Here is an 11435-nt window from a genome sequence, read left to right as displayed (position 1 = left end):
GTCTGACCTTAAGCTAAGCAAAGCTTCATCTTTGTGTGGATGGGGAGGGGTTTCCTTTGGGCCATTTTCTGTGCCTCTCCAACCTTAGGGGCTCAGGTGTTCCATATATAGGTCAGCTTGGATCTACTGAAGGAACAGCAGCACATGATGAGTAGCTTTTTCATATTTGCACTTTTTTTCCCCCAGAGACAAGAGTTCAGATAAGAAGGTTTTTCTCTGTATGTGAAGAATTCACGTAATTTTTTAAAAAAAGGTTATCTTCCAGAAAAATGAGAATTGTTTAATATTAGGAACTCTTTATCAATTTAATTTACCATGTTAATAGTTCAAAAGAGAATCATATGATTACCCTGATAAAGGCTGAAAAATTCAACAGCTTAATCTTGGTAAGCATTTTTTTTTTTTTTTTTTTTGTCTATTTCTAGGGCCGCTCCCGCAGCATATGGAGGTTCCCAGGCCAGGAACCTAATTGGAGCTGTAGCCTCTGGCCTACACCAGAACCACAGCAACGCTGGATCCGAGCCACGTCTGCGACCTACACCACAGCTCACGGCAATGCCGGATCCTTAACCCACTGGGCAAGGCCAGGGACCGAACCTGCAACCTCATGGTTCCTAGTCGGATTCGTTAACCACTGAGCCATGACGGGAACTCCTTGGTAAGCACTTTTAATAAAATAAGAATAGGTGTATACTTCCTTAACATGATAAAATATATTTATCTCTATCAAAGACAGCATTGTGCTTTGATAGAAGCTCTCCCAACTCAAAGTCAGGGACAAGAGAGATGTGTCCATGTTTACAGCTATTATTTAACATTTTTCTGAATGTAGTAGCCAATGTATAACAGGAGGCATAGAAATCAGAAAGAAGAAGGAAAAGTGATTATTTCCAAATGACACAATTTTATCCCTGGAAAACCCAAAAGATTTTGACTCAAATATATTAAAAATCAAATGCTGGTGAAGATGTGGAGCAATAGAAACTCTCATTAATTGCTCATGGGAATGCAAAAGGGGACAGCTACTTTGGAAGATAGTGTGTGTGGTGGTTCCCACAAAACTAAATGTCTTCTTACTACATAATCCAGCAATTGTGCTCCTTGCTATTCCCACAGATGCGGTGAAAACCTAGGTCCACACAAAAAGCAGCACACAAATGTTGACAGCACCTTTATTCATGATTGTCAAAACGTGACAGCAACCGAGATGTCCTTCAGTAGGTGACTGGATAGATAAACCGTGGTAAGGCAGACAATGAATATTATTCATCACCAAAAAGAAATGAGCCATCAAACCATGAACAGACATGGAGGAAACAAATGCATATTGTTACGTGAAGGTAGGCAATCTAAAAAGACTATATACTATAGTCAACAGTGTACTGATCCTAACTATATAATATTCTGAAAAAGGCAAAACTATAGAGATAGTAAGAAGAACAGTGGTTGTAGGGGTCCAGGGGATGGGAGGAATGAGGAGGGGGAGGACAGAAATTTTCAAGCAGGGAAACTATTCTATGTGATACTGTAATGATAGATACACGTCATTATGCATCTCAAAACCTGTAGAAAGTGCAACACAAAAAGTGAACTCTAATGTAAACTATGGATCTTGGCTGGTAACATGTCAATGTAGGTTCATCAGCTGCAATACAGGTTCCACCCTGCTGTAGGACGCTGATGGTGCAGGAGCTGTGTGTGTGGTGGGGGGAGGGCAGGAGTAGGGCCATGTGGGAACTCTTTATATTTTCCATTCAATTTTGCTGTGAACCTAAAACTGCTTAAAAAAAAAAAAGTATCAATTAAAAAGTAAGTATTCCGAACAGCAAAGTAATGCAGTACGATGTCTGGTTTCGAACTAATATTCAGAAACTATTGATTTCACACTTACAAACAACAACTAGAAAAAAAAAATAGAAGAAAAGCTGCTTACCATAACAAAACCACACAAAATGAAACAGCTAGGAATAAACTTAATGAGATTTATGCGATGGATTTCTTAAACTTTAAAATTCTACTAAGGGATACTAAAGATAGTCTGAACAAATGGAAAAACATACCACTTTTTTAGAAAGTTCATTTCCTCGAGGTTGTATAAATTTAACAAGAGCCCAATAAAAATACCAACAGGTTAAATATTGTAAATCAACGTTATCTCAACAATAACAAAAAAATGCCAACAGGATTATTTTTTTAACCAAACAAGTAGGAATATCCAGGACAAATGAGTGGGAACCAGACTTATCAGCAAATAAAATGTCTTTTCTTATCACACTATTATAACTAAACTAGTGTAATACCGGCACAGAGAGAGACAGGTCAGCAGAAGAGAATAGAAAGAAAAGAAGTAGATTCAAATACAAGGGAACTTAGGATATGATCAAATCAAAATTCCAAATCAGTAGAGGAAAACTATCCAATATAAAACTGCTAGGCAAATAGGTTGTCATCTGAAAGAAAGAAAATAAAGAATTTTATCAGTACCTCATAGCAAGATGACTCTGAGATTGACCAAATACATAAACATTAAAAAATATGAAATCACAAAATACTAAAGAAGCAAAGGAAGGATTTAAAAAAAATTTTGTGGTTGAGAAAGCACTTCTCCCCCCCACCTTTTATTTTATTTTTTTGTCATTTTAGGGTTGCACCTGTGGCATATGGAGGTTCCCTGGCTAGGGGTTAAATCAGAGCTGTAGCCGCTGGCCTACACCACAGTCACAGCAACATGGGATCCCAGCCATGTCTGTGACCTACACCACAGCTCACGGCAATGCCGGATCCTTAACCTGGATCCTTTGAGGCCAGGGATCAATCCTGCGTCCTCTGGATACTAGTCGTTTCCACTGAGCCATGGAAGGAACTCCCAGCAAGCACTTCTAAGTACAAGGAGACTTAAAAGGAGAAGATGGCAAAAGTAAACAAATTCTTTATGGCAAAAGACACTATGATCACAGGCCAATTCCAAAAATTAGGGAAGAATAACTATAATATCAATAGATTCATACAAAAAACATGTAAATCAAAACTCACTGAGATAGCATCTTTACCTATTTGCTTAGTAAAAATCATAAGGTCTGGTAATAGCTTATCAGAGAGATGGAGAAGTGGGTATTTTCTTATGTTGCTGGTGGCTGTGTAAACTGGCCCAACCTCTGAGGTTGGAATTACCATTATTATTTTTAAATACAATGGTTGTTGGGTTTGTATATATTATTTCTTTTTTGTGTGTGTCTTTTTGCCTTTTCTAGGGCCACTCCCGAGGCATATGGAGGTTCCCAGGCTAGGAGTCTAATCGGAGATTTTGCTACTAGCCTACTCCACAGCCACAGCAACGCGGGATCCGAGCCTCATCTGCAAACTACACCAGAGCTCACGGCAAAGCCAGATCCTTAACCCACTGGGCAAGGCCAGGGATTGAACCCGCAACCTTATGGTTCCTAGTCGGATTCGTTAACCACTGAGCCATGACGGGAACTCCTGTATGTATTATTTCCATTTACTCACTCAGCATTCGCTCTTTCATGTTATATCTTTTAAGGTCATTTCCCCCCTCTATAGTGCAGGTTCCTTGATTGTAATCTCTCAGTTTTTACCACCCTCAATCCTGGAAGATGGTTTCACAGGGTTCATAAATCTAGGTTGATAGTTACTTTCTATCAACATTTGCAAGATTAGGATTCACTGTCTTCTGACTTCTGTGCTGCTGTTGGGGAATTCACTGTCTTTTTAATAGTGGATTGTTGGCTTACAACCTCTCCTTTCTTTCTGGCTGTTTTTAAGATTTTATTCATGTATTTTGTGTCTTCAGTTTTACTAAGCTGTGTTTAGGTATGGATTTATTTTTATGTATCCTGTAAAGTATGCTTTTTTTTTTTTTTTTTTTTTTTTGTCTTTTTGCCAATTCTTGGGCCACTCCCACGGCATATGGAGGTTCCCAGGCTAGGGGTCGAATTGGAGCTGTAGCTGCCAGCCTACACCAGAGCCACAGCAACACGGGATCCGAGCCACATCACAGCTCACAGCAACGCTGGATCCTTAACCCACTGAGCAAGGCCAGGGATCGAACTCCCAACCTCATGGTTCCCAGTCGGATTTGTTAACCACTGAGCCACGATGGGAACTCCGAAGTATGCATTTTTGTTCCTAACCTCTGAGAGGAATTGCACAAATTCTAAAAAGTTCACAGCCATAATCTCTTTAAAAACTTTCCTTCATTCTCTGTAGTCCCCATTTTTTTTTTTTTCTTTTTAGGGCCGCACCTGAGGCACATGGAGGTTCCCAGGCTAGGGGTTGAATCAGAGCTGTAGCAACAGCCTCAGCAACACGGAATCAGAGCCCTGTCTGCGACCTACAACACAGATCACGGCAACACCAGATCCTTAACCCACTGAGCAAGGCCAGGAATTGAAGCTTCGTCCTCATGGATGCTAGTCAGATACATTTCTGCTGAGCCATGACAGGAACTCCTGTATTCCCCATTTTTGAGGATCTGATTGTATACATATGCTTTTATTGGAACTTTTTTATTCTAATATTTCTATCTCCTGATTAGCCCTTTATGTTTTCCCCCTATTTGTCTCTCGGTGTTGTGCCTTTGGTAGTTTATTAACTCCCAATTCTTTCTTTATCTGTACCTAATTGATATTTCATTTTAAGAATTATATTTTTCATTTCAAAAAAATGTTCATTCTTTTTTTATTTTTTTCCTTTTTTGCTTTTTAGGACTGCACCTGTAGCATATGGAAATTCCCAGGCTAGGGGTCGAATCAGAGCTGTAGACACTGGCCTACAGACACAGCCACAGCCACAGCCATGCCAGATTTGGGCCACATCTATGACCTGCACCATAGCTCACAGCATTTGGGATCTTTAATCCACTGAGCAAGGCCAGGGATTGAACCCACATCCTCATATATACTGGTTGGGTTCGTAACATACTGAGTCACAGTGGGAACTCCCAATTTGTCCATCCTTGATAATCTCTTGTTGCATTTTTATTTCTCATCTCTGTGATTCCATTATTACTTCTTTAAGCTTTTCATATATAGCTGTATTTTATTTATTTATTTATTTATTTATTTATTGTCTTTTGTCTTTATAGGGCCACACCCATGGCATATGGAGGTTTCCAGGCTAGGGGTCTAAGTGGAGCTGTAGCCGCCAGCCTATGCCAGAGCCACAGCAATGGCAGATCCAAGCTGCATCTGTGACCTATACCACAGCTCACAGCAACGCCGGATCCTTAACCAACTGAGCGAGGACAGGGATCAAACCCACAACCTCATGGTTCCTCGTCGGATTTGTTTCTGCTGCACCATGATGGGAATTCCTATAGCTGTATTTTAAAAACTTCTATTTAGAAATAATTTTATCCAAATTTGAATTAAGATGGCAGAACAGAAGGACTGGAGCTCACTTTCTCTCATAAAAACAACAAAATTACAACCAAATGTTCAACAACCTTACACCAAATGGACTGGAAAGTTTCAAAAAGAAATTCTACTCCAGAAAACAAAGAGGACGCCGCATCAAGAGGTAGGAGGGGCAATTACGTGATATAAGCAACCCCATACCCGCCAAGTGGGAAGTCCACAGACTTGAAAGTAACTGTATCACAGAGACTCACCCACAGGAGTGAGAGGTCTGAGCCCCAGTGAAGTCCCCATGCCTGGGGATTTGGCATTGGGAGAAAGAGCCCCTGCAGCATCTGGCATTGAAGGCCAGTGGGGCTTGTGCACAGGAGCTCCACAGGACTGGGGGAAACGGAGACCCCATTCTTGAAAGGTGCACACAGGCTTTCATGTGCACTGGGTCCCAAGGCAAAGCAGAGGCTCCACAGGAATCTGGGTCAGACCTGACTGCAGTTCTTGGAGAATCTCCTGGGAAAACATGGGGGTGACTGTGGCTCATTGTAGGGGAAGGACATTGGAGGCAAAGGTCTTGGGAATATTCATCAGTGTGTGTTCCTCTAGAGGTGGCCATTTCAGGGGGGAAAATCTGGCCCCACCCATCAGCACTGAGAAGCCCCAGGCCAAACAATAATTCAGGTGGGATCACAGTCCCACCCATTAGTAAATAGGTTGCCTAAAGATCCCCCAGACACACAGCTGCCTCTAATCTCACCCAGAGACAGAGCCCCACCCACCAGAGGGATAGGAATTAGCCCCGCCTACCAGTGGGCAGGTACCAGTCCCTCCACCAGGAAGCCTACGGCAAGCCCCTGCACCAACTTCAGTGACAAGGGGGGCACACACCAGAAGTAAAAGAGGCTACAACTCTATTGTCAGCAAAAAGGAGACTACACCAAAAACCTATAAAAATGAAAAGGCAGAGAACTATAACTCATATAAGGAAGCCAATCCCCCTCCCCTAGAAAAATAGCTAAGTGATATGGAGATTATCAGCCTCCAGGAAAAAGACTTTAGACTGATGATGCTGAAGATGATACAATAAACTGGAGGCAAAGATTGATAATTTACAGCACACATCGAGCAAAGAAATACAAGATTTAAAACTTAAGCAAGCAGAGATGCAAAATACAATAACTGAAATAAAAAATTCATTAGAAGCAACCAACAGCAGAATACAGGGGGCAGAAGAATGAATAAGTGAGGTGGAGGACAGACGTGGAAATCACTGATGTGGAACAGAAAAGAGAAAGAAGATTGAAAAGAAATGTTGTGAGACAAACAGGAAGTCCACAAAGATTGAAAAGAAATGAAGACAGTCTCAGAGAAATCTGGGACAATGTTAAATGAACCAACACCTATATTATAGGAGTACCAAAAGGAGAAGAGAGAGATAAAGGGACAGAAAAAATATTTGAAGAAATAATAGCCGAAAACTTACCTAACACGGGAAACTAACCACTCACTCAAATCTGGAAGCACAACAAGCACCATATGAAATAAACCCAAGGAGGAACACCCCAAGACACATATTAATAAAACTGTTCAAAATTAAAGACAAAGAGAAAATATTGAAAGCAGCTAGGGAACAGAAACCAATAACATATAAGGGAACCCTGATAAGGTTATTAGCAGATTTTTCAGCAAAAACTCTGCAGGCCAGAAAGGAGAGGCACAATAAACTCCAAGTGATGAAAGGAAAAAACCTCCAACCAAGATTACTCTACCCAACAAAGCTCTTACTCAGATTTGAAAGAGAAATCAAAAGCTTTACAGATAAGCAAAAACTAAGAGAATTCAGCACCATTACAACAGCTTTACAACAAATACTAAAGGAACTTCTCTAGGTAGAATAGAAAAGACCACAACTAGAAACAAAAATGTCACAAATGACAAGGCTCACCAGTAAAGGCATATATACAGTAAAGGTAGGAAATACCCACACACAAATATGCTACCAAAATCAGAAATCATGAGAAGAGGAGGATACAAATGCAGGACAATGGAGATGCACTTGAAATTAAGAGACCAACAACTTAAAACCATCTCATACATATATACAGACTCCAATATCAAAATTTCAGGATAACTTCAAACCAAAAATCTACAATAGATGCACACACAAATAAGAAAAATCAACTCAAATACAACACTAATGATAGTCATCCAACCACAAGAGGAGAGAAGAAGAGAAGGGGAAAAAAAGAGCAACAAGAGCAACAAAAACAAATCCAAAACAGTTAATAAAATGGCAATAAGAACATACATATCAATAATTACCTTAAACATAAATGGACTAAATGCCACAACCAAAGACAGAGACTGGCTGAATGGATACAAAAAAAGACCCATATATATGCTGTCTTCAAGAGACCCACTTCACCTCTAGGGACACATACAAATTGAATATGAGAAGATGCAAGAAAATATTCCATGCAAACAGGAATTAAAGGAAAGCTGGAATAGCAATACTCATATCAGACAAAATAGACCTTAAAATAAAGAATATTATAAGAGACAAAGAAGGACATTACATAATGACGAAAGTATCGATCCAAGAAGAAGACATAACAACTGTAAATACATATGCACCCAACAGACGACCCCAATATATAAGGCAACTGCTAACAACCTTAAAAGGAGAAATTGACAATACAAAATAATAGCAGGGAATTTTAACGCCCCACTTACAGCAATGGACAGATCATCCAGACAGAAAATCAACAAGGAAATACAGGCCCTAAATGAAGCATTAGACCAGACGGACTTAAAAGACATTTTAGTACATTCCATCCAAAAGCAGCAGAAGATACATTCTTCTCAAGTGCACATGGAATATTCTCTAGGATTGATCACATTCTGGGCTACAAATCAAGCCTCAGTAACTTTAAGAAAATTGAAATCATATCAAGCATCTTTTCCGACCACAACACTATATGACTGGAAATCAACAACAAGAAAAAACTGCAAAAAATACAAACACGTGGAGACTAAACAACATGCTACTAAACAACCAATGGATCACTAAGAAATCAAAGAGGAATTAAAAAATATCTAGAAGCAAATGACAACAAAGACACAACACTCCAAAACCTAGGGGATGCAGCAAAAGAAGTTCTAAGAAGTTTATAGCAATACAAGCCTACCTCAGGAAACAAGAAAAAGATCAAATAAACAACATAACTTTACAGCTAAAGCAGCTCGAGAGAGAACAGACAAGACCTAAAGTTAGTGGAAGGAAAGAAATCATAAAAATCAGAGCAGAAATCAATGAAATAGAAACAAAGAAAACCATAGAAAAGATCAATGAAACAAAAAGCTGGTTCTTTGAAAAGATCGACAAAATTGATAACCCTTAGCCAGACTTATCAAGCAAACAAGAGAGAGGACTCAAATCAATAAAATTAGAAAGGAAAAAGGAGAAGTAACAACGGACATCACAGAAATACAAAGGGTCATAAGAGACTACTATATGCAACTAAATGCCAATAAAATGGAAAACCTAGAGGAAATGGACAAATTCTTAGAAAAGTACAATCTTCCAAGACTAAACCAAGATGAAATAGAAAAGATGAATGGACCAGTCACAAGAACTGAAATTGAAACTGTGATTAAAAAACTTCCAACAAACAAAAAGCCCAGGACCAGATGGCTTCACAGGCGAATTCTATCAAACATTTAGAGAAGAGCTAACACCTATCCTTCTGAAACTATTTAAAAAATTGCGGAGGAAGGGATACTCCCAAACTCATTCTATGAGGCCACCATCACCCTGGTACCAAAACCAGACAAAGATACCACAAAAAAAGAAAACTACAGGCCAATTTTGCTGATGAACATCGACGCAAAAATCCTCAACAAAATACTAGCAAACCACGTCCAACAATACATTAAAAGGATTATACATTATGATCAAGCAGGATTTAACCAAGGGATGCAAGGGTTCTCCAATACCCGCAAATCCATCAGTGTGATACACCACAATAACAAACTGAAGAACAAAAACCATATGATCCTCTCAATAGATGCAGAAAAAGCCTTTGACCAAATCCAACACCTATTTCTGATAAAAACCCTTCAGAAAATGGGCATAGAGGGGACCCACCTCAACATGATAAAGGCCACATATGACAAACCCACAGCGAACACCATTCTCAATGGTGAAAAGCTGAAAGAATTCCCGCTGAGATCAGGAACAAGACAAGGATGTCCGCTCTCGCCACTACTCTTCAACATAGTTCTGGAAGTCCTAGCCACGGCAATCAGAGAAGTAAAAGAAATAAAAGGGATCCAAATTGGAAAGGAAGAAGTAAAACTACCACTATTTGCAGATGACATGATACCATACCTAGAGAATCCTAAAGACTCTACCAGAAAACTGTTAGAGCTCATCCACTAATTTGGCAGAGTCGCAGGATACAAAATTAATACACAGAAATCAATGGCATCTCTATACACTAACAATGAAAGAGCAGAAAAAGAAGTTAGGCAAGCAATCCCATTTACCATCGCATCCAAAAGAATACCTAGGAGTAAACCTACCTAAAGAGACAAGACACCTGTACTCTGAAAACTGTAAGACACTGATGAAAGAAATCAAAGTTGACACAAATAGATGGAAAGACATACCATGCTCGTGGATTGGAAGAGTTAATATTATCAAAATGACTATACGACCTGAGGCAATCTACAGATTCAATGCAAGCCCTATCAAATTACCAAGGACATTTTTCACAGAACTCAAACAAAATATTTTAAAGGTTGTTTGGAAGCACAAAAGACCCAGAATAGCCAAAGCCATCCTGAGAAAGAAAAATGGAGCTGGAGGAATCAGGCTCCTGGACTTCAGACTATACTACAAAGCAACAGTCATCAAAACCACATGGTACTGGCACAAAGACAGAAATGTAGATCAGTGGAACAGGATAGAAAGCCCAGAGTTAAACCCACACACCTACAGCCCACTAATCTATGACAAAGGAGGCAAGACTATGCAATGGAGAAAGGACAGCTTGTTCAATAAGTGGTGCTGGGAAAACTGGACAGCCACATGGAAAAGAATGAAATCAGAACACTCCCTAACACCATACACAAAAATAAACTCCAAATGGATTAAAGACCTAGATATAAGACCAGACACTAGAAAACTCTTAGAGGAAAACATAGGCCAAACACTCTCTGACATAAACGACAGTAATATCTTTTCAGATCCATCTCTTAGAGTAATGACAATAAAAACAAAAGTAAACAAATGGGGCCTAATTAAACTTCAAAGTTTCTGCACAGCAAAGGAAACCCTCAAGAAAATGAAAAGACAACCCACAGAATGGGAGAAAATATTTGCAAAGGAAGCTATTGACAAGGGATTAATCTCCAAAATTTATAAACACCTTCTGCAACTCAATATGAAAAAAACAAACAACCCCATCAAAAAAGGGGCAGAAGATCTAGACAGACAATTTTCCAAAGAAGGTATATGGATGGCCAAAAAACACATGAAGAGATGTTCAACATCACTCATTATTAGAGAAATGCAAATCAAATCCACCATGAGGTACCAAGTTACACCAGCCAGAATGGCCATCGTCAAAAGGTCTACAAACAATAAGTGAGGGAGAGGGTGTGGAGAAAAGGGAACCCTAGCACACTGTTGGTGGGAATGTAAATTGGTGCAACCACTGTGGAAAGCAGTATGGAGATTCCTCAGAAAGCTAAAAATAGAATTACCATTTGATCCAGCAATCCCATTCCTGGGCATCTCTCCAGAGAAAACCATGGCTCAAAAAGACACATGTGGGAGTTCCCATCATGACGCAGTGGTTAACGAATCCAACTAGGAACCATGAGGTTGTGGTTTGATCCCTGGCCTTGCTCAGTGGGTTAAGGATCTGGCATTGCCGTGAGCTGTGGTGTAGGCTGGCAGCTACAGCTCCGATTCGACCCCTAGCCTGGGAACCTCCATATGCCGCGGGAGCAGGCCTAGAAAAAGCAAAAAAAAAAAAAGACACATGTGGAGTTCCCGTC

The sequence above is a fragment of the Sus scrofa genome, chromosome 13 (genome assembly GCF_054392235.1).
Source record: "Sus scrofa isolate SSC_HxYL_T2T_F1_AM1 chromosome 13, Sscrofa_HxYL_maternal_Yorkshire_Landrace_v2.0, whole genome shotgun sequence".
Taxonomy (NCBI): Eukaryota; Metazoa; Chordata; class Mammalia; order Artiodactyla; family Suidae; genus Sus; species Sus scrofa.
Note: the sequence above shows the minus strand (reverse complement) of the source record.